General features: G+C 38.9%; 1 protein-coding gene and 1 pseudogene across 1 annotated transcript in view; both read left to right on the forward strand.

The window, feature by feature from the left end:
- LOC142832944 (uncharacterized) overlaps positions 1 to 25947 on the forward strand; it is a 776034-nt gene that overhangs the window by 698569 nt on the left and 51518 nt on the right. The window lies entirely within an intron of this gene.
- Positions 457 to 1363, forward strand: LOC142837724 (formyl peptide receptor-related sequence 3-like; annotated as a pseudogene).

A 25947-nucleotide genomic window follows, 5' to 3' on the forward strand; every position in this document is an offset into this window, starting at 1 on the left:
ACCTCTTTGCCATCTCAATCTCTCAAGTTCTTCGCCCTCCCATTCTCCCCTCTTCCTCTGCTTCCACCCTTCCTTCCCCCCCCAACCCCCATGCTCCCAATTTTCTCAGGAGATCTTATATATTTCTCCTTCCCAAGGGTATCTATTATGTTTCTCTTGGGGTAGTTTTTTGTTACCTAGCTTCTCTGGTGCCTTCTATTATAGCCTTATTATCCTTTCTTTACATCTAATATTCACTTATGAGTAAGTACAGTTTATAATTAATATAATCATCTACGTGTTTCTTTAGGACTGAATGGCTGTGGGACAGTTAGGACAGAAACTTCCATCTAAACTCTGTCTCTCTCTGTGTCTCTTTCTCCCATTCTCTTTTCCCTTCCCCATTCCCTTTATCTCAATAAATTTAAGCTCTGTTGGCATAGTATATTTATCTCCCACCCATGGTCCTCACCTGCCATGGGACCTGCCAGGGTCCACTTGTGTCCTAATCATAACAAAGAGTCTACTACCTTCAGAGTTCTATGGATACTCTCACTGGTAGACCTCTCATAACCTTTGTCCTTGGTGTGCTAGGTTTGTGATTTGAGTGGTTGAATTCCAAATGGCACACATTGTGACCTCCATCTGTTATGTGACCTGGCTTTGAGTAACTTCTCTTTCATGACGACTCTACCCCTCCACAACATCTCAATGGTAATTAGAGGAAAATGGATTTTGGTTGGTTCCTTTGCAAAATTTCTGAAAAGGGAAACAACAGAAAAGAAAGGAAAATGTTACAGCAGTGAGAACATGTAAGAGATTATATCATTGTTCATATAAATCTATTTGAAAGTGTGGTTCTGATCACTCTCATCATCATGGACCACTATATTTGTGTCCTGAACCCATATGGGTTCAAAACCAAAAACTGTGGTTCTGAGAAGAAAGTGATTGTTGAGTTTAGTCTCTAGCTCTATTCCTTACGTTTCCATATTTCCTCTTCTAGACTACAATGAGAGGTGCAAGAGGGCATGTCAACTGTACAACTGTCTTTGAGTCTTGGGTTATAGCCCCTGGGGAGCAATTAGAGGTACCCATCACTGGCAGCATAGCTTCAGGAATTATCGGCTTTATTATTGGATTTAGCATGGCCATGTCCTTCATTGCTGTCTGCTATGAGCTCATGGCTGCCAAGATTTGCAGAAGAGGCTTTTTGAACTCCAGGAATCCCTTACATGTTCTCACTGCTGTAACAGCTTCCTTTCTGGTCTGTTGTTTCCCTTTTCAACTGACAACTCTTTTAGGCCATATCTGGAACAAGGAAACACCAAATAGCATCCACATATTGGTGAACCCAGTAAGCACCTGGCCAATTGCAACGTAGAACTTAGGCGGGAAAAACTAAGCTGTATGCTGGAAGGCAGAAGAGTGGAGTCAGAGAGAAACCATGGAGCTGCCAGAGACAGACGCACTGAAACTTTACTAGAAAGCCACAACCTCGTGGTGATGCACATATTAATGGAGATGGGTTAAATTAAAAGGTAAGATATAGCTAATAAAAAGCTAGAGCTAATGGGTCAAGCAGTGATTTAAATAATATAGTTTCTGTGGGATTATTTTGGGGCTGAGCAGCTGGGAACCAACATGCAGCCTCTGTATAACACCATAGAATCTCTTTGGGAACTCATAGGATTACTGTGTTACAGTGCAGTAATCATGCTGGGTTCTGATATCTCTACCTCACAAAAAAAAATCTCCATTTTGAAAAATACGTATGCCTTCTAAATAAGAGGAAGACAGTCTTTGAAAATTGCTTTCTTATGATGCTGTTATCATATGGGTACTAAATTTGCTTATACTTTTAAAAATGCTTGTATTTTTCTGCTGGAGACCTTGCTTCAAATGGGTTTATTGACCTGGCATAATGTGTGGAGTCAGTGTCAAGAATGAATTGTGAACACCTGTTGTTCAAACAAGTGGCCCTAAATATGTTGAGACATATTTATTTATACAGTTTCAATGGGTAGCTTTACATGAATAGCTTTACAGCTAGTTTTTACTTCAAAAAGTAGTTACAATAATTACCAGTTGTTTTTCTCTTTCCCTTCTGTCTCCCAGTTCTCCTATGCATAGCCATTACCTTTTATATCTATATCTCTATTGTCAGAAGCATAAGCAGTTTTGCAAGTTACAAAGAAATTTTTCTGACTAGGCACAACTATAGGGAGAATAGTGTGCCCAGTTGGCAACACATGCAGTTACAGCATCATGCAGGGTGATAGGTAGTTTTTCTCTTCTGGTTAATATTTACACATGGTAGAGTTTGGATTCTCATTGACAACTCACTAGCAAGCGCTGAATCAAACCACTCAATATTTTGTACTGCTTTAGCCACATTGAGGATATATCTATTAATTTTATATATAACATAACTTGGAAATAATAGCTGGCATTATCCACCCCTTATGCCTATGTCCCTTAACATCTTGGAGTATTGACATAGTTATTAGAAATGAGGAAATAGTGGGTTTCTGTGATTCTGTTACATTCGCTCTTCTTTAAATATTTCCATTGACTCTTGTTACAATCTACTTAATATCACTTCTCTAAAGCTCTTATGGTTAAAATCATTCTTTGTAGAACAGTTATACACATATGTAATATTACACTTCATGATACTATGGCTCACTCGGGCCAGCAGTGTGGATACCATAGTGAAAGCAAGGAGAACACATAGCACACACACACTTCTGGAGCCATGCTCAGCATTGTGAAGCAAGCTGTATACAGGCTCTTGCCAAGTGGGTCAAAGTCTCCAGAAGTCTTGCCCCTAGAAGACTAACTCATGTTATTCTCAGGTCTTGTTCCGCAAAGAAGTCTCATGGCTCCTGCCTTCTCCATTTTTTCAAGCCTTTGTTGGAACAAGAAGAAATGAGGATTATAATATCTTTGAAAATTGTAAAACCTCTCACATGAAACTGTTTTTACAACATTGGGGAATAGCACTGTTGTAGTCCCATGTTGGGACAACATCCATTGGGGTCCAGCCTCAACAACCTTGTATGTTCCAGAATATGAGTGAGAGGATTAGAAATGTTAGACAGAATAAAGAGAGATACAAAAGAAATACAAAGACATAGGACAGTACTGGAAGGCAACCCAGTGAATACTGAATCCACCCACGTTTATTTCTTATTATTTTTAAATATCTCAATCCAAAGGGGGAAGAAAGAAAAGGACTTTTTATTATGATACAAGGAACAAAGTAATTACAGTCTTAATACCCAAAGCACCAAGTAACCATATCCTAGGTCAAAATACCTTTGTTAATATCCAGACCTGAAGTTAAATCTCCTGTCAATAACATTGACGGAGCAATAATAGACTGAAACTCTCTAAACATCCGTGAAGGTGGAATAGATCCACTTCTGTGGGCCCATAATTGCACCTATTTTCATATGGATGCAAAAATTTAATATTTCTAGGTCTTCACAATACTGTATTCAATCTCCACAAATCAAGTTTTTATTTAATCTTGAAATTAAAAAATATATACATTGATCTATTTGTACCACATTTCCATTAAGTTTAATGTTTTTGATATTTTTAAAAAGCTGAAATCATCATCAGACTTTCTCTATTTTATCTTGTGGATAAGTTTTTTAAGAGATTATCAAATTTTATTTTAGTGGAACTTTATTTATTCTAGTGCATCTTAATTTTTTTCTTCCTTAAACTCTATTGAAACACTTTAATTGATGTGTTCTCAAGACATTCTTTCAAGATAATCTCTGAATCTAAAGTTATTCCATCTCTTCAATTTTGGGGGTATTTCTTTTTCTGTTGGAATTCTATATTATGATAAATGCTTCACATGTAGGACTCCATTTCCTACTTAATAAATGTACACAATACAGAAGCAATAAAACTAGTTTATATAGTATTATAATTTGTATTATAAGATAGTATTAGATTTTCTTGAAGAACTAATTAGTAATATTTTAATTATGAAATGTTTAACCAGCCCTTATATGTACTCTATTCTTTCACCTAGATATTCTTGTAACATATAGTTATTAAATAGTGACAATGCAAAACTTTCAATAGATGCTTAAAGTGCTATTAACATGTACAAATGGAAGTTATTAATTAACCTACCATATGCTAAAGATGCAGTAAAACGTAAGTGCCCTAAGTTATTAAAACATTTAAAATGCCATATTCTCTAGCCTTTGAAAGATATGAAGAATGCCTATCTGAAATATATCCATGCACATCTCGAAAATCTAACTTACATGACTACAAACTTGACTATTATAGATGATTATCTATTAACAACCTATATACATTACATTTTTACATGAACTACACGATCACAATATCTTAATCAATATCAGAAATACATATACATATAACAAAATTGACCTTAAATTTATATCAACAAAGCAAAACTTATACCAATGTAAAATATACATATCTATATCATATCCCCCTTTAAATGTAAAAGAACATTTATAAGCAATATTTGGGGATTTCCTACTGAATGGGGGCGCTGTTAGTTAGGTCTTTCATGGTATAACCTGTGTGCTAGATTCATCTCAGTCAGCAGTTGAGTGAAGTAATTTTTTGAAGGTGTTCACAGCAACCCTTCAGGAGGGCATGGTCTGTCATACCATATTGGGATAGAAACAATCCACAGAGTCTCATACTCTGTGAAAACAAAAGAAGAAACTCCTTTCCAAAGCATCATGTCCTTAGATCCAAATTTTAAAGTCAAGGTATTTTCAAAATATCTATCAGCAGCATTTGTAAACAAAAAAAGCAGCTGTTGCTTTTTCCTCAGCTTTCAAACAATTCAAAGAGAGCATAATAGCATAGAGTATCAAGATTCTCTGTGTATTTTCCATCTTTGTGAGCTTTATTTTAACCTCTATTTCATTTATTTTTACTTTTAACTTTTTGCTTTTTGAGACAGGTTCTCTGTATATCTTTGACTTGAAATAACTCTGTGGATCAGGCTGTCCTTGAACTCTCAGAGATCTGCCTGTCTCTGCCTCCCAGGCATTGGGATTAAAGGTGTGTGCTACCACACCTTGAAGTCACAGAGGTCAATCTCCCTCTGCCTCCCAAGTGTTGGGATTAAAGGTGTGTACTACCACACCCAACTACTTTCTTTCTTCCTTTTGTTTTTTGTTTTTTACTTTAAGAACTTTAACTTTTAGCCTGCATATATTTTTAACACAATGTAAATCATTTAGATGTTTTCTTTGTTTTTGACACTCTCTTTACTGTATCTCTCTCTGTTTTTCTGACCACATGAGTCTTTAATTTACCAAGCAATCTCAGTAGTACTAAAGCTGTGGCTTTGCGGGCTAGATCCAGCCCATTGTTTAGCTTTCCAGCCTCGTGGCAGAGATACCAACTGTAGCCATTTTCATTGCCACAACTCTACGGCATTTCAAGGTCCCTGCCAGCAAACAAGCTACAACACCCAAATGCTCTCTCTGTAGCTGGCCTCCTGCCTGAAAGAGTCAGAGTTTGCCCTGGTAGGACAGCCCACAAAGCCAGCATTTTAAAACAACTCAGCTGTTTTCCTGCTATTGCTGAAAACAAACAAGCATTCAGTTGGCTTTTATCAACACCATTTAACTGTTTCGTAGCAGGACCTGTTAAAACAGCTGCCGGGTTTTGCAGCTGAAGCTGAGTCAGGAAGCCTCTCCCAGATGAGAGTGCTTGCCTGCCTCTATCAAGCAGAGCAGAACTGAGAAATTGCTGCCACCAAGAAGCCATGCTGTACTCCATCCTTTCCCAAGCCTTCTCAGGCTTTCTGTGGATACAGTCATCCACACATTGGGGGCCATTCTGTTGAGGGAGCTGCGGGCTGCATTCCTGCCACCCAGCTCCCAGCTGCCTGGCTAGCTTATACCCCGAAATAACAACACACAAACTGTATTCATTTAAACATTGCCTGGCCCATTTCTCTTAATGTGTGTAGCACCGAGGTGCGCTTACCAGGAAGATTCTAGCATACATCCATTCTGGGTCGGAGCCTCATCGCGTCTGCCCTGGAGCGCAGAAGCATGGCATCTGTCTGAGGTGTCTTACCTCACTTCCTCTTCCTCCCAGAATTCTGTTCTATTTACTCCACCCACCTATGTTCTAGCCTATCAGAGCCAAGCAGTTTCTTTATTAATTAACCAGTGACCTTCCTCCATCAATGGTTTGATAGGTTTTTGGATGGGTATCTTGTTTTATTTTGTTTTCTTGGTTTTTAGAGATGTTATTGTATTGGATTTTTGTTTTCCTTTGAGAAAGAACTTAATGTTGGGTGGGGGGGAAGAATCAGAAAAAAAACTTGGGATGAGGAGAATATGATAAAAATTATTTTAAATAATAAAAGCATAAAATGAAGAAGAAAAATTAAAGAGAATGCACTTTAGAATCTAGAAAATGGAAAGTTATTTAAGTTGGAGACTAATTACTCTGTTACAATTACTGAGCTCAAGTTCTGACCATAGCTAAGCAGACAGAAGAGCACAGTAGACTGGGGCAAGAACACAGAAACGGTGACTAGAATATGCCTCTTCATAAAGCATCTGAACTCAGTTTTTTAAGCTACATTTCTAAAGCCCGTCCTTCCCCCAATGATTATAATCTTTCATTTGTATTAGGGAATAGATCTTTCCTAGATTCATCAGGCTTTGCCCTAATTGTTTTGGTCAATTTGCATTCCTCTCTAGTTGCTGCTTTCTCTTTTGATTCTGGGAATTGTACTCAGAGTTTTACAGTCAGTTGCTACACAAGTGTTCCACCATTAAGCTGTAGCCCCAACCCTACTTTTCATCCCTCTCTGAGACTTTAAAATTTATTGTCTGTTTCTGTAATTCATAATACTTATTGAATGGAGAAATAAGAGTATTTGTAAATATCAAGGGTTAGAGTGTGCTGCTCCAAGGGGAAAGGAAATGAACTGTAGCATTCATATGCCTAAGTGAAAGAAAGAAATGTTTGCTCTCTGACTTCTTTCCAGAGCATCTCAATTATTTTGGTTTTACAGAATCCTGTGGAGATCAATGAAGACACAGGAGCATGCAGAAAACCAAATGAACTGGAAGAGAAAAGAAAGACCTCTTGGGAAATAATAGTCAGAACATTTAACATATAGAATAAAAATGAATATGAAAAACTGCAAGTGTAGCCCCACCTGCATCAGCTTCTCTGGCCAGCCAGCAGGCAAGTTTCCTGCAGGTAAGCTGTTCAAACTCCCTTATCCCATCCATAAGACCCTGCAAGATACAATTCTCACTGTACCCACAAAGCCCCCCATCCCCCACAACCTCAGTGGAACTTAGAAACACAGATTAATAATACACAGAGAGGACCAAGAGGTGAGTGATCACCCACATGGTGGGACACCACGCTCTCCAGACCCTCCATACCAGGACAAAAACCCAGGGCTCTCCTCTACCTGCTTCAAGCCAGCTAACAGAAGAGGTCCCTGCAAGTAGGCTACTCCAACACTGCCATTCCATCCATCAGACCCTGAAAGTTAAAAGTCCCACTCCACCCCAAAACTTCCTATCCCCTCCCCTTCAACCTTAGAGGAATGCTGAAACACAAGCTGCAACTACACAGAGAAGACCAAGAGAGGAACTCTGAAGCACAAGCTGTGACTGCACAGAGTGGACCAAGAAAGCTAACCAAGTGAGCAGACCATGAGAGCAGGCCAAGAGAGAGGTCCAATAGAGACTTCACTGGTTCCCTGAGACACAGATAGTGACAGTACAAAGAAGACCAAGAATGGTTTCCAAAGACACAGATGATTGGTCCAAAGATTGGACCAAGATAAAAAGATACTGCAGGCACCAAATGGAAGAAGAGCTGAGTAGGCACCCATGCAAGAATTCATCCAAAAACCTAAAAAGCAGCATGGTAACATCAGAACCCAGTGGTTATACAATAGGAAGAGTTGATCATCATAACCCAGAAGAAGTAGAAGAAATTATTTTAAATGTATCTTTATGAAGATGATGAACACTTTAAAGATAAAAATTCTCTTAAATGAATGGAGAAAAAGACATAAAAAAATCAAAAGAAATCAATAAATCTCTCAAAGAAACCCAAATAAAACAACTAAAAACAATCAACCAGGTGAAGCAAATAGTTCAAACAGTTCAAGACTTGAAGACTGAAGTAAAGGCAATAAAGAAAGCACAACATGAGGGAATTCTGGATATAGAAAATCTAAGTAAACAAATGGGTTCTTCAGAAGTAAGCATGACCAACAGTATACAAGAGATGAAAGAGAATCTCAGGTATTGAAGACACTATAAAAGAAATAGATTCATTGGTCAAATAAAACAGTGAATCCAACAAGTTCTTAACATAAAACATCCAGAAAATCTGGGACACCATGTAACATAAAAATAATAGGGATAGAAGAAAGAAGAGAATCCCCAACTCAAAGGCACAGAAAATAGAGTCAACAAAATCATAGAAGAAAACTTTCCCAACCTAAAGAAAGATATCTTTATGAAGGTACAAGAAGTTTACAGGACACCAAAGAAACTGGACCAAAAAAAAAATCCTCTCGCCATATAATTATCAAAGTACAAAACATAAAAAATAAAGAAAGAATATTAAAAGCTGCAAAGGAAAAATGTCAAGGAACATATAAAGGCAGACTTATCAGAATTACACCCGACTTCTCAATGGAAACCATGAAAGCCAGAAGGTCCTGGACAAATAAGAGACCACAGATGCAAGCCCAGACTACTATACCCAGCAAAACTTTAAATCACCATTGATTGAGAAAACAAGATATTCCACAACAAAACCAGATTTAAACAATATCTATTCCCAAACAGAAAGTACTAAAAGGAAAACTCCAAACCAAAGAAGCTAACTAACTGCACCCACAAAAACACAGACAACAGTTAACCTCACATCAGCAAACCCCCAAAAAGGGAAACACACAAATCCTACCACAGAAAAATAACAGGAATTAACAATCACTGGTAATTAATATTCCTTATTATCAATAGACTCAATTGGTGTAGGAATTCCTACAACCAGTAGCTTTATGTTAGCCACTCACGTGGGCATGGCCTCTTATACAAATTATGCCAATGTAAAACACACATCTAGCCTCTTTTTTCCAGCTGCAGGAATTTGTTGCAGCTCTCCATTCCAGCAGAAGATTGTGACTTATAAGTCTACCCCTAAATAAATAACTTTCTATTATTCTCAGTTCTTAGCTAGTGTAGTATTTCTTTTAAGTGTCCTTCTTCATCTGGTGCCAATTAGGACCTTCCTTTTTATTTAAACAAAAAGAGGAGGTGATGTGGGAGTCTCCTCTGTATGCTGTGATTACCACTAATGAGTAAAATAACTTCTTTGGACCTATAGCAAGGCAGAACTTAGGTAGGCAGAGAAAGCTAGGCTGAATGCTGAGAGAAAGAAGGGTAGAATCAGAGAAAAGCCATGGAGCCACAGGAGACAGACAAGCTGAAACTTGAAACAGGTCATGCTGGTAGGCCATGACCTCATGATAATGTACAGATTACTAGAAACGGGTTAAATTAAGATGTACTAGTTAGCCAATAAGAAGATAGAGCTAATGAGCCAAGCAGTGTTTTAATTAATACAGTTTCTAAGAAAAGGTGGGCCTGGAGAGGTTGTTTAATGGTTAAGTTTGCTGACTAATCTGCTAAAGGACTCAGTTTATAATTCTAGCAAGCCCAGTTTCAAAAACCTGAAGATTTCTTCTAGTATTTGAGGGAACTACACTGCAGTCAATGTACATGATAAATATTCCCAGGCAAAACATTCAGACTCAAAAATAATTTTGTAAAGAAAAGTTTTATGACAGTGCAATGATATGGCATGCTTTTAATCCCAGCACTCAGGAGGCAGGTCGTCCTCTGAGTTCCATGCCAACCTGGTCTACAAAGTGAGTTCCAGGATAGTCAAGACTGTTTCAACCTGGTTTACAAAGTTCTATAACAGCCAGGAATGTTAACCAGTGAAACCTAGACTGTTACACAGAGAAATCTTGTACCAATAAAACAAAAAACTATGAGAAAACAATTCCATAACTCAGACTGTGTGGAAGGCAATTAGTATTCATCAGTAATATGATAGAATCAGTGATTTGGTGTAGTGATAAGAGTGGCGGGGCTGCGTCCCCAGCACCCCGGTCGCCTGGCTAGCTTTTGCCCCGAAATAACAACACACAAATTGTATTCATTTAAACACTGCTTGGCCCTTTAGCTCTAGCCCTTACTGGCTAATTCTGATATCCCGATCAACCCATCTCTAATAATCTGTGAGCACCTGTCTTACCAGGAAGATTCTAGCCTACGTCCATCCTGGGTCAAAGGAGCTTCATCGCGTGTGTCTGCCTGGGAGCGGGGCATGGCATCTCTTCTGAGGCGTCTGCTCCCAAGAGGAGAGCTGTCGAGTCTGAGCTCACTTCCTCTTCCTCCCAGCATTCTGTTCTGTTTTCTCCACCCACCTGTGTTCTAACCTATGAGGGCCAGCCAAGCAGTTTCTTTATTTTTTTTTAACCAATGACCTTCCTCCATCAATTTGGTTCAATAGCATCTCCAAGATTTATAGCTTTGAATGACCTTAATTTGGGCTATTCCTTTGAGGAAAATCAATTTTAAATGAAGAAATACCTTTAAATTTCTGAGTATTTATATTACGTGCTAAATACTTTTAAATTTTAGGGATGCAAACATAATAGGTGTTTCAGATACATCTCTATGTAATAAATTAAGATATATAAAGCAATCAATGGAAAAAACAAATTATTTTGTCAAATTAGGATGGATTCAATTCAGTCGCACTTGTGGTGACATTTTGTTTGTGATCTAACAAATAAAGCTTGCCTGAAGAACAGAATTTGGAGCTAAGCCACTAGTTAGCCATAAAGACCGGGGAGGATGGCACAAACCTTTAATCCCAGCACTCAGGAGGCAAAAGAAAATGGATCTCTGTGAGGTCAAGGTCAACCTGGGCTACAAGAGATTGATTTATGTAAATGGAAATTTCACTTTCGTTTCCTGACGTGCCCAGACCTGGATAACCATACAGAAACTATATTAATCACAACATTTGAATACAAAAAATGGATTGTGAATGTTTGTCTTTGTTTAATGTGTTGGCTACGAGTTATTACGGGTAATGGTCAGGGGAAAAAATAAACAAAGGAGATTAGATTCGAGGTTCTTGTTTTGAAAGAAAAAAGGGGGAGGAAATAGATACAATAGGATAAAAGTGTGGATTATTGAATCCACACTAACTGAAAGCTGAAACAAACCTTTCTTTCCAACTTTCTTTCCAACTGATCATGGTATTATCACAGAAATGGAAACCTAACTGGATCACATTGCAAGAGCTTTACCAACATGCTGGCTTGGTTTCTGAGAACATTGTTTCAAGGTCACTGCCTACTTGGATGATTGAAAACAAGATTGCTATGGGGCACAAGGAGCAGCAATCAAAATTCTGCCTAAGCACTTGTCAGCAAAGGGGGCTTCGGGTCTGTGTTTTGTTCCACCAGGCAGATTCACTTAGAATGGTTTATGCACCTTCATATATTTCATTTCACCCATACAGAGGCATAGATGCTTTATTCGTTCACTTTACAGATATTAAAATTGATTGATCTCCTGTGGGGGAAAAAAAAGAAAAAAAGGAAGATATAGATAGGATCTTGTTTTGAAAAGAGCAAAAAGCTGGGTGATGGTGGCACAGGCCTTTAATCCCAGTACTTGAGAGGCCTTTCCAGAGCTTGGTAAGAGAGATTGCCCAGGATTTCAAGACTGACTTGAGGTTTTAGAACGCAGCCATTGGTGCCCTTCAGGAGGCTAATGAAGCTTACCTGGTAGGCTTGTTTGAAGATACCAAATTGTGTGCCATCCATGCCAAGAGAGTCACCATCATGCCCAAACACATTCAGTTGGCTCACCAGATACGGGGGAGGGGGGAGCATTTAAATTACGGCAGTTTTTATGGCACTTTGTAGTAAATAATGAGCTGTTGGACTCTAGCGTCCAAACACCGAGAAGGAGTCGCCCCCAGAGACCATCTCACACACCACAGCCGATGCAAAAGCACGAGGATTTTATTAATTCTGTCATGGCAGGATCCACCAGCATTCGGGAGCCCAAGGGACCCCGAATAGCGGGTACAGTCTACTTTTAAAGGGGCCACAGAAGCAAGGGGGGTTCTTCTTTGAATATTCTGATTGGCTTATTTGAAAGGACTATTACCAATAATTGACTGGAGAGCTGTTGCCAGATCAGATGAGGTAAGAGGTCATTTTGACCCCATTTCCCAGGGGACTGAACCAAAGCATACGTATATGGGTAATTGTTTAGGAACTGAGTACATGCAAGTATAGCTGTTAGGTCCTTGGTTCTCAGGGGAGGAGGGGAAGCACTATGGCACAGAGGCTGAGAGGATTCAGAATTGTCAGAAACGGTTTCAGGATTGTCTTAAAGTCTTACAGAGCCTGCGCTAATAGACCTAACAGTTTATAATTAATATAAGCCTCATGTGTTTCTTTTTGACTGAATGGTTGCAGGACCCAGTGGGACAGAAACTTCGATCTACAAATTCAATCTCAGAGCCAGGAAGTGTTGGCTCACACCTTTAATCCCAGTATTTGGGAGTTACACACCTTTAATCCCAGCATTAAGGAGGTGGAGTCAGGATAGGATAAGGTGGGGCAGAGAGAGGGTATTTAAGACTGGAACTCATTGCATTCAGGGTGAGAATTTGTGGGACTGTGTTCTTCCCCACTTCGGTCTGCGAATTCAGAAGGTAAAGGGTCTCTCTAGTGGCTAGCTTCTTTACTTCTCTGCTGTTTCAGCATTTGCTCCAATATCTGACTCTGGCTTTTTATTATTAATACTAATTAAAACTCTTATTATACACACATGGTTGCATTGTATTGAGTCACTGCAAGTATTTCGATTGTGGAGCAGTATAAAGTCTGGTGTTTGAGCACCCTTCTCAGCCTGAGTCAATCAGTAGCCAAAGAGTCCTGGCTTTCACAGTGGTCTTTCCTGCAACCATGAGAGACAGTAGGAAATTTTCCTGTTCAAAATTTGAAGCTTGGTAAATTCCTACAGGAACAAATGAAAATGCCAAAGAAATTTTCAGCAGACAACTTAGGAGTGGAGCAAACTCTGGTTAGCAGTCTCTAGCTTTGTTAACACAAAGACTAATTTAAACTTTTTGTAAAAGTTTATAAGAAAAAGTTTATTTCCTCTAGCAAGAGCAAACCCTCAAACCCTCTTAAAATAATATCAGTCACTAAGGGACAAGTGCTCAAATATCAGAGCCTATTGTGTACAGACTCATTAAAACCAAAAAATTCAGATTCCAAACTCAAAAGTTTCTCTATATTGCTTTTGTTTTAACATAGGCGTCTAGCTGAAAAAATCATAGGTTCAGTCTAATAAGCTGGGGGCTCTGTACATACGGAATTTCTTCGAAGCCAAATAAAATATGGTTAGCTTTTCAGAGTCTCATATGGTAATATCTGAGGGTCCATGGTTAAGCTGTCTGCATCTCAGGTTCTCAAGCAGTGCTGAGGCTAGTGCACAAACTTTGTCTTTTTTAACTCCTTATCTCTCACTCACATTAGTGCCATGTAGGAAACATAGTCAGTCTTCGTAGAGGGATGAGTAACACAGCTAGTGAATGAAGCTAGTTGGATGTCTCCCACTGACAGAACTTCATGATTTGTTTTCTAACCTCTAGAGGGAAGCAGAATCCCTAGAAGGGTCCAGCACTGATGGATCCCAACACACTCTCAATTGAAGAAGGCAAGAAGATCTTAAGGCAGTTTGGGATCCCTCAGAGAGATGTAAGTATCTGCGACATTGGGTAAAGAAAAGGTACATGGAGTGAGGTGGAGAGGAATGTATGATCCACTTGAAGCAACTTCATATCTTATGGCCTGGGGATTATTGATACTAAGTATTTATAAATTGTTTTCTTGGGAACACAGCACTTGATACATAAGCTACAAATTTAGGGGATAAAAGAGGCAAGACACCTGCAACAGTGCTGTTCCTCAAGGGAACATTTCCACTCCCTCAAAACTCACTTTTTACTCTCCCTTATCAAGAGGAATTTACTTTCAAAGTTCCAGTCATCTGTGGTGAAAGGGATTTCAGACTGATGGTCCTGAAGATAGAAGGAACAGGGAATCTGTTTATGTCTTCCATGAAAGGCTGATTCCCTACCATGTAATATTAAGTAACTTTCTCTTTTGGTCCTCAGATTGATATGATGACAGAAAAATGGGAAGTTGTTGCCTCTGTGGAGGTTTTGTTTAAATACCCTCTGCTACCTGGAGAGGACCCAACAGCCCGCTGTGTCTCTAATAAAAAGAGTCAGCCTGCAGCATACCAACCAAATTCAGCCCCACAAAAACGAGGAGACCAAGGAGCAAGGTAGGAACTGACTTGACTTGGGTATATCTGTGGGCCATATTTTTTGCCTTATATATGCCTTATTGATGATTGTTTTTGTTTTCTTAAATCATAGATTAAACTAGGGCATTTTTGTATTAGGAAATATTCTAAGCTTGAGCAACATCCTGACACAGGCCAAAATTATCTTTACTTAATTTTGAGACTGTTACTGAATTTATCTATCTCTACAGTCAAGAAAGGCCTCAGCCTTGAAATTATATTGATGCAGTCTCTAATAGATGGGATTACAGGTCTGTACCATCTGGCATATCTTCATATGTGCACAGATTTGTGAATTAAATGGCATGAACTTTCATGGCCCATTAGCTTGCATCGTCATCTCAGCTTGGTTTGCCAGGAGTGGGCTTGTGAACAAGTCATTATTAAAATAGGTATATGAACATGAGTTACTGATTAAGAAGTGTAGCTGAATTTATTGGGTAAACATCATAAGTTTATAATTCCTGGTGAAAGTCTATTGTTGATTTTGTACATAAAAACCAAACAGAAAATAATTTTCAGGAAATATGCTGAAAATGTTAAAATTTTGTTGTATTTTTATTTATTTGAGAAATAATCTTAGCAATATCTACCTAGAAGGTGAAATGGTGGTATATGGCTTTAACCCTAGTTTATAGGAATCAGAAGGAGATGGAATTGGGTCCTTCTTAGCTGCAACCTAAATTAGAGGTGAGTTGGACCTAAATGCAACCTAGCCTAGAAATTAACAGGGTCTAGAGAAATGATTAAGTGGTTAAAAGCACAGGCAGCTCTTGTAGAGTGCCTGGGTTTGCTTTACTGACTCTATAGAGTCTCACAAGCACTTGTAATTCCTCTTCCAGGGGAATCAGACACCCACTTCTGGTCTCTTTAGGCAATAGGCAAAAACATGTTGCAAAATCACAGGGAGAGTCAAAACACTCCACTGAGACAGTGGAGCTGATCTACTGGGAGCTCACCAAGGCCAGCTGGACTATTACCAAAAAAAGCATGGGATAAAACTGAACTCTCTGATCATGACGAACAATGAGGGCTGATGAGACGCCAAGGACAATGGCACACAGTTTTGATCCTACGCAATCTGCTGGCTTGGTGGGAGCCTAGCCAGTTTGGATGTTCACCTTCCTAGATATGGACGGAGGGGGGAGGACCTAGGACTTACCACAGGGCAGGGAACCCTGACTGCTCTTTGGACTGGAGAGGGAGGGGGAGACGAGTGGGGGGAAGGGGAGAGGGGTGGGAGGAGGGGGAGAAGAGTGGGAGGAGGGGGAGAAGAGTGGGAGGAGGGGGAGGGAAAGGGGAGGCTGGGAGGAGGTGGAAATTTGGTTTTTTTTCTTTATTCTTCTTTTATCAATAAAAAAATTAAATTAAAAAATAAACTCTTAAAACTAAAAGTAAAAAATAAATTAGAAAGAATATGAAGCAGGAAATAAATAAAAGTATTAAGTTGCTGAGGAAATCTTGGAAATTTTCAGAAGCCAGGGTTCTTTTATCCAATCCTACATATCTCATTTCAGTCTTGATTAGCCAGGTGGTGGGTGTTTCCTCAGAAAGCTACCAGTTCTCTAGGCATGAGGTCCAGGGAGAAGGTAAAAGCATGGAACATAAGCTCTGAGTTTTCCACTGGTATGTGACTCTGGTCAGCAAATCTTTCTCTCTCTGCCTCCTAAGGTAGGGACAGAAAATGCCTGTCAGCAAAACTTCTTTTTTTCTTACTAGGAAGTGCAATAATCAATTAATGACAAACGTTGTCAAGAAGCCAAATGTCATGAAGCAGATAGCAAGTAATTGCATACAACCTCCTTCTCAGAGACCCACTGGTGACAAGACACAGAAGAAAAACTGTTTTAAAGCAATGAGTCCAAGAAATCCCCCAAAAGAAGAGGAAGAAACAAAGGTCAGGATACCTGAAACTTCTGAGAACTGGGATTCTATGTGTACTCTAGGAAGTGGATTTAACCATGGGGACTGGGTTTCTGTAACTCACGTTCTTTTATACAAAACCATCTAATCTGAGTAATCCTCTGTCAAATTACCAGCTCACTGAGAGCATCTAAGGGGCCACCTTGTACACATGCACTGGTATGAGCAGCCTGGTATTTGCCCAATTCACCATTTTCAGTTTATTGAATCACATATATTTGGGTATCCACTCATTGCAAAGTTAGCTTGGAATTTAGCACATACATGCTAAGCAATGTGTGTTGCTTAGGTACCACCTAGAATTCACTGGCATATTCCTGGGCTGCATTCTACCACAAAACCATTTCCTCATTGGAGGATTTTATCCATGTGATCTACACTTGAGCTGTATTTGCAGCCTTCATTATACTTTTTACTTTTAGACCACATGTCAACAGTTTTCCAAAGGTTATTTGGAACTATCTGTATAGACAAGGTTGTTTTTTTTGGAACTCGTGTTCCTCCTCCTATATCATCCTGAGTTTTGGGTTCAAAATTCTGAGTCACACTACTTTCTGCACTGTAATCCTTTAGACACAAATTCCTTTATCTCTGTAGTGCTCTGTAAAGTGGGCCAGGTGAATGACTGTAGAATCCTGTGTTTCTTGGCTGATAATGGACTATGACTCTAGAGTTTATCCTACAAGATAGGTTGAATCTCACCTAAAAATAATTCTGTGGGACTTTAATACTTATGTTGGATTGGAACTTACTCTGTGTTCATTCCAATATCCACACAGGTAAAATGCAAGAATTGTGGAGCCTTTGGACACAAAGCAAGGAGCAGGCTGTGTCCCATGAAACGTTGGCAAGAAGCCCTCCCTGTCCAACCTCTGGGCTCAAACAAGGGGAAGGAGAATCTAAAAACAAGTAATGCCCAGTTGTTCCAGACTCCAGGAATGTTTAAAATGACTGAGAGAGAGAAGAAAGAAGAACAAAGGTAAGCATGGGGTGATCCAGAATGATCCATGAACATGGGAACTTGAGAACATTGTATGCAGCCATCTCAGGACACAGTCAAAAAAAGCCTGAATTTTCAACAGACAACAATGTACTCAACTCATTTATGGTTAAGAATCACCAGAGAAGAGGGAGAGGAAGAGCTGGGGATGCTAGCCACATAGACAGAACAGCAACAGAGTCCAATGTATTCATGCAGTCTTAGGCTGGGTTCTTGATCAGTGACTTGTGTACTTGTCAACCATGTATACTTTTCTGGGTTCTATCTCCACAACCATATCAACACGTTGGTGAAAGCCTAGAAATCCAGCAGATAGGAGGTGGATAACAGTGGATCAGAAGCTCATGGTCTTCCTCTGTTATCTTATTATTTAGAGACTAGCCTGAGTTACAGGATACCCTGTTTGATTTTAATATAAAGACACATTCAATACTAATGCCTCTGTGTGTGTGTGTGTGTGTGTGTGTGTGTGTGTGTGTGTGTGTGTGTAAGGTTTCAGGTGTGTTTCCAGATTCTGAGGTAAAACATGGTTCTAGATCACATCAGAAAATATCACTGTGGCTTCAATGCCTCCTCAGCCCATACAAAGGCTGGAATTAATTTTTCAAGATAGTGATTGATTTTACTGTTTTGAACACAGAGGTCCTACTAATTCCAACACTTAATGTAATGTGCTCTACAGGCAAGAAGTGGTTTCAAAGAAAACTGTGTCACAGAGATTTCCCAAAAGCTCTTTAAAGAAGAGTTGCTCAGAAGAACCAAAGGAATCTTGTTTCCTTGTGAGGGTAAGTTTCACTTGCTTTCCAGTTGTGTAGTGACTCCCATGTATGCTGCTCTGTTGGATTCCTGTTGTGGGTATTATAGGAAAACCTAGGCAAGCTTATTGCACTTCTTTATAAGCTTCTGCTTTCCTGTTCTTCTCATTTACTTCAGTATTTATCTTATTTTCTTCTTCCCTTTAGTTTCCTTCCCCTCTGTTATTTCTCTTTTATTTCCTTTCATCTTCTTATACCCTCTGATTTTTATGTTCTCTTCTTTTTCCTTATCTTTATCCTTTCTGTTACCACTATCAGCTCCCTATTCTTCTTCACTTACCCTTAATTCTCCCATCTTTCCATTCTTTTTTTCTTTTTGGAAACAGGGACTTATTTAGCCTATGCTCTTGGCTAAGATTGGCTTTCATTTAAGATTCTTCTAGCCTAGTCTCCCACATAGCAAGATTTCAGGTGTATAAAGCCATTCCTTGTTGTGGGAGCTGCAGACTGCATTCCTGCCACCCAGCTCCTGGCCACCTGGCTAGCTTATACCCTGAAATAATAACACACAAACTGTATTCATTTAAACACTGCCTGGCCCATTATATCCAGCCTCTTCTTTGCTAATTCTCACATCTTGATTAACCCTTTCTATTAATGTGTGTAGCACCACGAAGTGGTAACTTACCAGGAAGATTCTAGCCTATGTCCATCTTGGATCAGAGCTTCATCGCATCTGCCCTGGAGAGGAGTGGCATGGTGTCTGCCTAACCTACCTTCTTCCCAGCATTCTGTTCTGTTTACTCCATCCACCTATGATCTAACCTATCAGGCCAAGCAGTTTCTTTTAACCAATGAAATCAAAAGATTGATATATGACACTCCCACATCAATTCCTAGTGTGTTTTAATTTGTTTTCCAGAAGGCATGTAACTCAGTATTGTCTGGAAATTGATATCATCCTCCTTTGCTTTTACATATTCTTAGATCACAGGTTTGAAACACCATATATGGCTTTGTATAGTTTTATTTGAATATGTAGTTCCATTTTTGTCCTGGCCAACAAACATTGTGGAAGATTTCACATCATGCTGAATGATCCTCCACCAGGCTGGTGTCTTTCATTTTTCTCCAGAATCTGCCAATCTGCTGATGAAGGGATGCATGTCAGCCAAAATGAGTGCAACTGAGGGTGTGCTTTGTTCATTTGGTCTAAACCAGAGAACTTGATGGCACTCCCTTCTTAATTGATAGACTCAGAGTGATGTCTCCTAGATAAAAATATCACTCTAATATCAAGTTGTGTTTGAATTTTTAGATTCATTTCATTTACTATGCATGAGTGTTTTGCCTGTAGCTATATATGTATGTGTGCATATACCTAGTGTCAGAGGTCAGAACAACATATTGTATTTCGAAGAAATTACAGACCCATGTGAGTCACTTGATGGATCCAGGGAACTAATTAATGCAATAAGTGTTCTTATCTACTTCTCTATATCCTGAGTCCCAGGTTGATGTTGTGTTTTCACTAGTCTTCTGATCCAGAAGTATTGTGGGCATTTAAAGGGCTTTTTTTATTTTTATCCCTGTGGATTATAAATCGGTGCCCTAACTCTTTTTGTTTGTATAGCCAAGGTTTTGCTAGGTTTAGGACGAATGTTTGTTTTTTTGTTCATTGTTCTTTCCTATCCATTCATCCTGACCTGCTTGTTACATTTAGTTCTGTATTGTCCTTAGGACAGTGTCTTGAATATTACTATTACATGTTCCCTTATATAACCTGTATGCTAAATAAATATCCCCCCCATCAATTCTCTCCCTGGTCCTCATATTATTTCGTAATGATCCTTCCCATGCATAAGTAAGTTGTGTAACTTACTTATGTACTCCACATAATTTCTATGTAGATAAGTTGAAATAGCCAGCTCTTTACATAGGTGGGTAACTTTGACTTCAAGGTAGGTAATCTTCATTTTTTTCTCCACAGAAACCTACCAGACCAATGCTTAACATAACCAAGAAGAAAACTTCATTAGGTCCTGTCTCCACGGGTCCCATGCCAGTCAAGACACCTGATATGAGAGCAACCCCCTCCTCGTATTCTTACAACAAAGCACCAGAAATGAGAACTTATAGATCAGTAGAATCACATGATATGGGCTTCTCAGACACTCAAAAGCCCAATTTGAGGAACTTGCAGGATTCTGATCCTAGCTCCAAGAAAATATCCCATGGATCTGTTGTTTCCTTGAAGTGTGCTCTTCAACCTGACACAAAAACACCTCTTTTGATCCACGACACTAAAGTCCAGAGAGGTATGAAGCATCCTGGTGTGGAATCACAGCCCAGTGTACAATCTATGAGACCAAAGAGTGGCCAGGAGCCCAAAGGTAGCATCCAGCATCCAAAAAAGAAACCTCGAATCAGCTCTAGTCTGAATCCCACACTGACATCTCATGTACCTGAGTGGGAAACTGCACAGGTTTCTCAAGTTTCTCTCACAACAAATGGATGTCATATTCAACAATCACCAAAGATAAACCCAAACAAACAAGCATTGAAGGCCAGTGTCCACAGACAGACTCTGCACTGCCCTTCTTATTCAAGTCCTACCAAAGACACAACTGTCTCCCAATACACACATTCAGGCAAACACAAAATACCTATTAGCTTGAAAACAGACAAAGAACAGCCAGGCTTTGGGACCAAATTGTTCCTCATGTCTAAATCTCCTACAAAGACTGAATCTGTTTCTCAGAGCAACCTTAATTTAAAGGACTCTTTTATCCTTGGCTCTAATGCCACAAGGAGTGTCCTGTATGAGGACCTCCTAATCTCATCCTCCTCAGAAGACAGTGATGAGTAATATCACATCTTCTTTAAGACATAAGATTTAGCTGTAAGCTGAAGTGACGGTAGAACTGAGCTGAAGAGGTAAAAGCAATTATGTTCTGAAACTGGAGCAGCCCCAAATAATATTGGGAGAAAGACACTGAGTATTTACATATGTATATGTTTGAGATGAAGACAATATTGACCTGATCAAGACACTGATTTGAAGTCGCCAAAACCAAGCAAGTGTGGAACTTCACTTCCATCCTCCAAGACCCTGAAGATTCTCTGGCTATGATGTTCTTTATAAACCTTTCCACTGAACCCTTCCCTCTGTAAGCATAAATCTTCCAGCCAAAATCTGCAGTCTTGTTCAACAATTAAGTCTCTACCTACTTATTCCTTTTGAAGAATGCTGTATATGTGTGCTGTTGGGAGCACATTCTGCTCCTTCAGCCAATATCAGCCCACTTGGGTGTGGTCTCTTATAGTTTAAAAAGCAGAAGGAACCATGCATCCATTCTCTTACTTCTGGATCATTTTTCAGCTGCTAGACTCTGTTCCTGTTTGCGCCCAGAGGACTATTGATTAGGACAATGACCTGTAAGTTTTTCCCCTTAAATAAACAACCCTTTTAGGATCCTAATTCTGAACTGGTGTGGGATTGTTTTATGGCATCAATTGGCACCCAAAATTTGGTTTTTAAATCCCCCGGCTCTGCTGCTCACTGCCAAATTGGAGTGTGCCCAACTTGGCATGAGCCCTCCCTCAGCAGACAGTGGCCTGTGCGTGGAGCCAGCAGTTCAATATAGAATCTCACACTGTGGCCTTTCTTGCTATGGATCAGCTGCAATTCTTTATATTTTCTCTTTACACACCTCGGTTTGACTTCAAGTCCCCAAACACCCCATACATGCTGTTTTCCTCCTGCCAGGGCACACCACAGACATTTGGGTAAGACGTGAGCTTCACTGGTCTGCACCACCTATTCTGCTTCTTTATAACTATTTGTTTGCACTTGCCTATTCCATTGCTCTAGAGACATCCACAGAGCAGACCGTCTGCAATTTATCTTTCAGCATTTTCCTCTAAACTCAGATTTCAGACCGGCCACAGGTAAATTCATATGCACTGCTATGCCCCTCTGGGTTAACTCTGTAAGTGGCCCCTGACATGTACTGATAGGTTACAGTTATTGCACCTAATCCAGCTAATTAAACCACAGGTAAGATTTAATATCCTAATTATAGATAAAAAGTTGCTAATTTAAAAGGACAATTATGTCAGACAATCTAACCATCCAAGGTTTCAATAGCCTCTTTACTTACACCATGTGCAAGTTTTTACAAGACTTCTATGATGTCCCTTCTACATCACTATTTTTGTTTCCAGGGATTAGTCTTGTACTCAATGGTTGCTTTTTGTAAAAATATGGTTTAACAATGAGGCTAAGAATGAGGCATTTTAGAAATGGTGCAGTCTTTTCAGACTGAAACCACACTTCTCAGGAAGAGGTTAAAAATCTGAAGAAGGATACAACCAATTTAACTAACAAAACTCGGTCAACTGAGATGCTTTTTGGTACAGACTGATAGTAATTTATTTAAAGGAAGATTTGGCACTCTGGAGAAGAAAACAGCTGATTTGGCACATAAAACCCAATCAATGACAGTGGGTGCTGAAACAGTATTTGAGAGAATTTGCACTGTTAAGTATTAAGAGGACTCTGTCAAAGGGGTAGGACAGATTGACTGATAGAATGCCTCTCCAGAAAGGTAATGTGCATGCTATAGAGATTATGTCCAAGGAAGAGACATTATCTCTCCTGGACAGACTTCATACCTTGAAATCCCCAATGAGAGCATTAGAGCAGAACACTGGACAGTAGATACAGATGTTATAAAAGGCAGTGGTAAACAGATTTGAAAAGATTGAGGGAATTATCGAATTTGATGTCCAGGAACAAAAGATTAAAAAGGCAAAATTTAACCTCATTGGTACAAACAAATCTCCAGGAAAGCTTCCCTGGAGTCTGCCTCTCTTTCCAGTAGTAACATCAGAGAAAGTATTTGGCTCCAAGTACCCTAAGGTTGTCAAGGAATATAAATGAGAGCCCATAGGTATGACTGATCTAAAAGAAATTAAACAAGCAATTGTAGCTTAAGGACTACATTCATCCTTTGTTAGGAAAATGGTCAAAATGTGGGCTTTCAATAGCAAAGCCACACCTCAAGATTGGGCTCAGTTAATGTCAGCAGTCCTAGAAAGTGGACTGCAATTGATTGGAGGTGCCTTTTAAAAGAGCAAGCAAGACTTTTAGAGCAACAAGGAAAAAAAAGGACTTGAGATTTCCCTAGATCAAATTCTAGGTGAAAGGCTTTACTCTGATACTCAAGATCAAGCTCTTTATGATGACTACACCTTGCCCTATATACCACAGCAGCTTTAAAGGCTTGGGACAGGATTCAGGAACCAAGAAATAGAATTGAATCATATCTTACAGTTAAACAGGATCAGAGAGAACCTAATTATTTTGCTTCCACAGAAGATGAGAATTTATTAATTCCTTTCAGGCTAATGTGGTTTAATGGATCAAGAATTCCTCCCTCCACCAAAAAGTTACTGCAAACACCCACAAAAATTGCTCCACCCAACAAAGAGCAAAAAGCAGTTTTGAGAGAACTTTACCCAAATTCTCAAATATTGCTTATAAACATTTGCTTACATTTAAATAAGGATATGCTATAGAGATTAACATTGGTATGGATCTAGGTTTATTACAAATTTAAGACCAACTTTGTTATATGTATATTTCTGCTCTTGATTAGGGTATTGTGTTTGTGTAACTCATTTAAAAATCTAATTAAAAATACAGGCTAATAGATAGTAATCTACAATAGTCAAACTTATCATCGTCTTACTTAGGTTTTCTAGATATATAAAAAATATATTTCAATTAAATAGGTATTCTTCAGATATTTTAAAGACTGAAGAATATGGTATTTAAAACATTTTAAAAACTTGGGACTTTTATGAAAATGAGACACATCTGCACCTGGAATTACCAGTTTGCTTCAAGAGGATGATGGACATTGAAGAGGCTCCTCATGGAGTTTGTTAGCCATTTGGGCAAAAAACTGCTCTTGCCTAAACTGCTTGACTGAACTTACAGGACCCACAGAAAAATGACTGCTAATGTTATCTAAAGAAGGTAAGACAGTTCTTTGGGGTTCTTGCTTCATGAAAGAGTCTGCCAGACATTCTGCAGGACACAGAAAAAAGTGACTGACAAACTGCCAATATAAGTGGAACAGTCTTTAAATTTTCCTACTTCATGAAAAAGTCTGCTAAATACTAGGGGACAATAGGCTAAAGATGGGTGCACAGAACATTACAACAAAACTTTGGGTGACTGTCCAGGAAGTGAGATATCGCTGTCAATTCTAGAACTTTGGAAGTTGCTTACAGTGCAATTCCTGTTTACTTAGGTAATATTATATTTAAAGACTTCTAGAGTATTTAAAGGAGCTAAGGAACAGTTATAATTATAGTTTTCATTAGTTATGATAAAATATAAAGTAGATATAAATATTGTAACTGTAATTCTTGCAGCAGAAATCTGTCATGCTTTGTTCAAACTGGAATGCCACAGCATTTCTGTATCACAGAACACATGAGAGACACTATTAGGAATCTGTTTTTGCCTTCATTTATATCTTCTAGAACCCTTTTTCTTACATTTTCTTGGGGCTTACATGGAAATTCCTGACCCATGTTGGGCACTAAATGTAGACAGAATCTATTCGGCATCCTTCCCAGTCGCAGCTGCTTATAAAATAATTGCTCAAAGGCTTGATATTAATCATAACTTTTGATCAATGATTCATGCTTATTTCTAGCTAGTCTTACATTTAATTTCACCCATTTCTATTAATCTGTGTATCACCCACTTGGACCATGACTTTCCAGAAATGTTCTGGCATCTTACTCCTCCAATGGCTACTGGCATGTCTCTAAACTCTGCCTTATTTCTCCTTGTATTCAATTTGTCTTTCCCATCTAGCTATAGTCTGTCCTAAAATAGGGCAACGAAGATTTATCCATCAAGTAATAAAAGCAAAAAATATTTGAAGCATACAGAAGAACATGCCATATCTCATTACTATTCTCAAAATAGTCTTAAATTGTTTGGGACTTAGTGACAAGCCAGAACCTGTTTTCCAAGATCTGAGCACAGATTCTCTTTACTGATACTCAACATTAGATTAAAAAGAATTGCTAAAAAGGAACATGAAGCTCACCATCACTAGATACATCATACCAACCCAGCCTTTTACCATGTCAGCTTTCTCAAATAGTCTACCTAACTTACTTGTTCATCTTTATAAGCCCTCTTTTGGGCTCTCATGTTACAAGATTATGCTAAGGTATTCCTTGTAAAATTACAGTGGACTGCAGATATCAGGTACCCAATAATTTCTACTGTGAAAGAAGAAAGTTTCTGTGATAAGGGAAATAGCTCTCCATGTTCATCACCTGGACAACTGTTACAGTGGTCAGTGAAAGATGCTGGCATGATGTATATGTATTGGAGACAGTTGAGCTTGGAGACATAAGGAATATACTTGATGGGCAATTCTACTCCTTTCTTTCTTAATATGGTATACCTATTCATTTTGTTGGTATATGCAATGGTAAAGGTGTCCTTGGACGAATGTATTAGGAAGACTTTTTAAACCATTTTTCTCTGGTTGAGGAAAGATACAATTAATCCCAGTGTATACAGAATCAATCTTATATTCATTTCAATCACCCCAATATGCTGTGGCATGAAAACTTTCAAGGGGTTCCTGATTATGTCAGTGTACAATACTCAAATATGCTTCTTTAACAGTATACTTGCGGGGAATATCTTCTATGCTGGGTCTACTTCAAGACTATTTTCTATTGATTCAGT

Source organism: Microtus pennsylvanicus, chromosome 1 (assembly GCF_037038515.1).
Source record: "Microtus pennsylvanicus isolate mMicPen1 chromosome 1, mMicPen1.hap1, whole genome shotgun sequence".
Classification (NCBI taxonomy): Eukaryota; Metazoa; Chordata; class Mammalia; order Rodentia; family Cricetidae; genus Microtus; species Microtus pennsylvanicus.